Source organism: Nannobrachium achirus (assembly GCF_963921795.1).
Source record: "Nannobrachium achirus genome assembly, chromosome: 17".
Taxonomy (NCBI): domain Eukaryota; kingdom Metazoa; phylum Chordata; class Actinopteri; order Myctophiformes; family Myctophidae; genus Nannobrachium; species Nannobrachium achirus.
In genome coordinates this window covers 2,142,148-2,148,205 of record NC_137824.1, presented here as the reverse complement: position 1 = coordinate 2,148,205, position 6,058 = coordinate 2,142,148, and the positions used below count along the sequence as shown (strand labels likewise).

At 42.9% G+C, this 6,058-nt stretch overlaps 1 protein-coding gene across 1 annotated transcript in view; it reads right to left on the bottom strand.

Annotated features, from left to right (window-relative positions):
- The window catches only part of LOC308302051 (dual specificity calcium/calmodulin-dependent 3',5'-cyclic nucleotide phosphodiesterase 1C-like), a gene marked incomplete at both ends in the record, with an annotated part of 499,975 nt that overhangs the window by 472,253 nt on the left and 21,664 nt on the right, over positions 1-6,058 (bottom strand). The window lies entirely within an intron of this gene.

Here is a 6,058-nt window from a genome sequence, read left to right as displayed (position 1 = left end):
TACAGTAGAGTACAGCAAAGTACAGTACAATACGGTACAGTCAGGTACAGTAGAGTAAAGCAAAGTACAGTAAGGTAAGGTAAAGTAGAGTACAGTACAATACGGTACAGTAAGATACAGTAGATTACAGTACAGTAAGATACAGTACAGCAAGGTACAGCATAGTACAGTACAATACGGTACAGCAAGGTACAGTAGAGTACAGCAAAGTACAGTACAATACGGTACAGCAAGGTACAGTAGAGTACAGCAAAGTACAGTACAATACGGTACAGTCAGGTACAGTAGAGTAAAGCAAAGTACAGTAAGGTAAAGTAGAGTACAGTGCAATACGGTACAGTACAGTACAGTACAGTACAGCAAAGTACAGTACAGTACAATACGGTACAGTCAGGTACAGTAGAGTAAAGCAAAGTACAGTAAGGTAAAGTAGAGTACAGTGCAATACGGTACAGTACAGTACAGTACAGTACAGCAAAGTACAGTACAGTACAATACGGTACAGTCAGGTACAGTAGTGTACAGCAAAGTACAGTAAGGTAAAGTAGAGTACAGTAGAGTACAGCAAAGTACAGTAAGGTAAAGTAGAGTACAGTAGAGTACAGCAAAGTACAGTAAGGTAAAGTAGAGCACAGTAGAGTACAGGACAGTAAGGTAAAGTAGAGTACAGTAGAGTACATTAAAGTACAGTACAGTAAGGTAAAGTAGAGTACAGTAGAGTACATTAAAGTACAGTAAGGTAAAGTAAGGTACAGTAGAGTACATTAAAGTACAGGACAGTAAGGTAAAGTAGAGTACAGTAGAGTACATTAAAGTACATTAATGTACAAAGTACAATACAGTAAGGTACAGTAGAGTACAGTACAGTAAGGTACAGTAGAGTACATTAAAGTACAGTACAGTAAGGTACAGTAGAGTACATTAAAGTACAGTACAGTAAGGTACAGTAGAGTACATTAAAGTACAGTACAGTAAGGTACAGTAGAGTACAGTAGAGTACAGTAAAGTACAGTACAGTAGAGTACAGTAAAGTACAGTACAGTAAGTGGATGGATGGATGTGGATGGATGCATGGATGGATGGATGGATGGATGGATGGATGGATGTGGATGGATGGATCGATGGATGGATGGATGGATCGATGCATGGATGTGGATGGATGGATGGATGGATGGATGCATGGATGGATGGATGGATGGATGCGAATGGATGGATGTGGATGGATGGATGTGGATGGGTGGATGGATGTGGATGGATGGATGGATGGATGTGGATGGATGTGGATGGATGGATGTGGATGGATGGATGGATGGATGGACAGACAGACAGACAGATGGATGGATGGATGTGGATGGATGGATGGATGTGGATGGATGGATGCATGGATGGATGTGGATGGATGTGGATGGATGGATGGATGTGGATGGGTGGATGTGGATGGATGGATGCATGGATGGATGGATGTGGATGGATGGATGGATGGATGTGGTTGGATGCATGGATGGATGGATGGATGGATGTGGATGGATGGATGGATGGATGTGGATGGATGGATGGATGGATGTGGATGGATGGATGTGTGGATGGATGGATGGATGGATGGATGGATGGATGGATGGATGTGGATTGATGGATGTGGATGGATGGATGGATGTGTGGATGGATGGATGGATGTGGATGGATGGATGGATGGATGTGGGTGGATCACTGCTGCAACGTAGCTGTGAGCGCCTGCGAAGCAGGCGCGATCTCTAGATGTGAGCGGCCCGAAGGGCCGCGAACCTCTAGTTCATACAAACCAGAGCAGGCTATCGTATGCCCGTCCTTGCTGCAAATTACCATCACCTGCTACAAGGTCAAGTCCTTGAGCGCACACACACACACACATACACACACACACACACACACACACACACACACACACACACACACACACACACACACACACACACACACACACATTTAACATCTTTAATTGCGTTCACATTTAACTAAGATGCACAAACTTGGGAAGCTCAACAACTATGTTTCACGGTACAGATCATGGGTACAAGAAGCATCGCCTCCTCCATATATAGCAACTGCCAATTATCACAGACACTGAACAGAATTCTGCCAATGCCTTAGCTCTTGGCTTGTGCATTCCTGCAATCTGCAGGCTTCTCACAACTGATTTATGCACATTACAGAGGCTTCCAAATATGAACCAAGCAGTTTACATGTGTTTACACAAACACACGTTCCCTTAATGATAAGTAGGTCACTACTTCCCCTTTCCCCTCCAACCATTTTTATATCAAATCCTGACATTCTGCATATGCAGTACTCACTCTTACAAACGACAATGCAATCAATTGGTTCCTATAGCCTGTGTGTGTGTGTGTGTGTGTGTGTGTGTGTGTGTGTGTGTGTGTGCGTGCGTGCGTGCGTGCGTGCGTGCGTGCGTGCGTGCGTGCGTGCGTGCGTGCGTGCGTGCGTGCGTGCGTGCGTGCGCGTGCGCGTGCGTGTGTGTGTCAGTGGCCTTACAGCGTGGAAATGTTTAGTTTTTTAAAGATTTTTTACACCTTTATAATGTTCTCGTTTTGATCATTAGACCCAATCACTGAATATCGGTAGGCCTACGTCTCCAGCTTCAGGATATGTATGGTACTGATTTACTACAAGACTGTGGCATTTTATGAGTTCAGTAGTTTACAATCTAGGCATTTAGCAGACGTTCTTAATTCAGAACGACTGTGGTTCTCAAAACTTTTATTTTGACCATCATAACTAAACATCATAACATATCTACGGCCATACTCTAACTCTACCCTGATTGGTCGAGGACTGGCTGGCCACCTCTGAAAACCGAATCTAGCTATGCTCGCAACACGGGCCATGGTGGAAGTCCTTATGGTCAGCACACATAGTGAGGAGAATGAATGGAAAATGTACCAATTATATTTTTATTTGAATGAAATACAATCACTGAATATACCTTAAATGTTATGTTTCATCTGGATGCGACAGTCCAGTGTTGTGAAGAAGCGTCTTAAACATCCGTGTTTGCTGGATGTTTCATCTTCAAACGTGTGTCAATTGTTGTTAATTAGTGGTTGGACAACTTGCTAACTTAACTAACAAGTGCCCTCTCGTCTGAAAGTGTCTGTGACATATTCTAACTAATAATACAACTTTTGACTGTCCAACCAGTGTTGTTTTCGTCGACTAAAACTAGAACGAAAAATGTTCGACGACTACCTTTTTTCACTGACGAAAACTGAATAGAAACTAAATAAAAACGAAGCTATGATGACTAAAACTAAGACTAAATATATTGTCAATTTTGTCAAGAAAATAAAAATCACACCCGTGTGAACTGAGCGGTGGTCGTGGAGGCTGTGCAACAGCACTACTGGGTGGGTGCAGCGGGGTTAGTGTGCTTTACAATGCTGTAGTTTCTTCACACACTTTAATTTATTTGACCCTAAAACATTCAGTTTGTTAATAATAATAATAATACTTGACCACACATGCTGCCCACCCTTCCCCCCTGTGTGTGTGTGTGTGTGTGTGTGTGTGTGTGTGTGTGTGTGTGTGTGTGTGTGTGTGTGTGTGTGTGTGTGAGAACAACAGCGCCCCTCCCTTAACATGTGTGGTCAGAAAAGGTACTGCAGGCTTGAGGCTACATACACGGCCGGACGGCCGGACGGCCGGATGGCCAGACGGCCGGACGGACGCATACACACACGGCCACGTATAGGAGACGGTGTGACCACCGCTCAAAAACTAGACTAAAATGTCATGGTAGGGACTAGTGGAGAAGCAATCTGGGAACCCATCATCAAAGAAAGGGTGACACCCACTCGGTCTGTCTCTCTTCCTTTTCAGAGTCGACTCTGAGGCTGTCTTGAGAGATTAGTGGAGAAGAGATCCAGTAGAACTAAAAGACAAGTCATTTTATGTTTGGTTGCGCTTGGGTGTTGCACTCTGAAAATAGTAGATCTACAAGCTCACAACGCGTTGTGTCGAGCTTGCCTAGCTTGTCTCGAGTGCTTGTCTCAAGTGCAACCAAGTGGAGAGATGGACGCGGACGCGGAAATCAGCGGCTCTTGCTGACCAAGTGTGTAAAATCAGCCATTACGACACCATCAAGGCCCGCCAAAAATGTTTTGTCGACAAAATCAACTGTACATTTAGTCGTCTAAAATATTATGATATTTAGTCGATTAAAACTAAAACATTTCAGATGACTAAAATATTACTAAAACTAAACCGCATTTTATTCAAAGGACTATGACTAAAACTAAATAAAACATGTGCTGCCAAAATTAACACTGTGTCCAACATACAACTTAAACAGTATGGATCGGCGTTCTCCGCAGGGCCGGTGCGTAACGACTCCCCGTCGGTCCCTGACGCAGGGTTTTCACCTGAGTAAATACTGTCTGAAGATGTATTTTCTTCATTATCTACAGTTTGTGCAGAGAGACAGGAGGCTTTGTAAAAACATCCGCCGAACGTAACGAAGCAGTCGATCCCAGGCTGCAGGTGACTGAATTATGTTTTCATAACAGCATCACGGCGCACTGAGTGTACACACCACTTCTTGAAACTCCTCCAAACCAATGAACAATATTTGAAATACATTGTTACGTTGAAATTATTAGAACCGTACTTCTCTCTCCATAGAGCAAGGGTTCCCAAACTTTTCAGGCCACAACCCCTCAAAATTATCTAAATACATGTGAACTGGGGACCTACCACCCTAACAAGCACTTGGAATTGTAGACTTCGCCTCGTGCCACAACCCTGAAACAGTGGTAAATCAGCCAACAACCCACTCCCTCTCATAGTAAATGGCTTACTTTACTTTGACTCGGTTCCACAGATAAATATTGAGAAAATAGACAATTCTACAAGCTCACAACAGCGAGGCATTGTGAGCTTGTAGATCGTCTATTTTAATAATGATTGCCAATTTGGTATTAAAAGATCTTAAAAGTCATTATAGTGTAACTTTAGGAATGTGCACATACTCCGTTTGCACATATATACTGTATGTTGGTTTGTTTACTGTTGAGTGAGAAAACAACGATGCATATTGCTAATCATGTGATCTGGCCCCCGAAAATTACCCCCACTTTGGTACCAGTACCATAGAGCAGTGGTTCTCAACCTTTTCAAGCCGTGGCCCCCAAAATAATATTTTAACTGGGGACCTCCCCACCCTCACGAGCACTAAGAGTTGAGGCATTACATTTTGTATAACACGGTTCTATTGTGAAAATAGCAGATCTACATGCTCACAACACTGTTGTGAGCATGTAGATCGTCTATTTTCACAATTCCTGCCTCTAATATTTGGCAATTTGGCCAATGTTTAATTTGTCATTTTAGAGGTATTAAAATGTCCTTAAATCGTCACGTTAGAAATGTGCAGTTACCCTCTGTACACTTAAACTTTATGTTGGTTTGTTTACTTTTGAGTGAGAAAACAATGTTGCACATTAAGTTAATCATCTGAGGACCCACCAAAATAATTTGGGGACCCCCCCTAGGGGTCCCAACCACTGCCATAGAGTGCTCTCTGACATCACTGCATCTAGAGGCCTCTGGCTCCTGCTTATTTTGGAGCGCTGCCTTCCACTCCAAAATGTTACCGTGTGTGTATGTCTGTCTGTCCATACAGTATGTATATCTGTATGTGTACAGCAACACCAGCTGCAGCCTGCATGCACCGCTCATTCACAATGGGTGCGATTTTTTCTCAATCGAAAATACCATAGGGTCATCTTAGATCGTTTCATATTCATAAATAAACTAATGAGCCAGGCAATTTTATTCATATGGATACGAAGAATCAGCTGATATGGTGAAAAAAGTAGCCTACACGTTTATCCGAGTAAGAAAATAAATGCATTTTCTCCTATCACAGACGTTACGGAATGTCACATACCTGACAGAATCACCAGGCTCATTGATGACGTGAGGACTTTGGTACTCTATTGCCCTAAGATTGGATTAGTCTTAACATAACTTGGGAGAATGAACATTTTTCTTTCTCCACCGGTTGCTT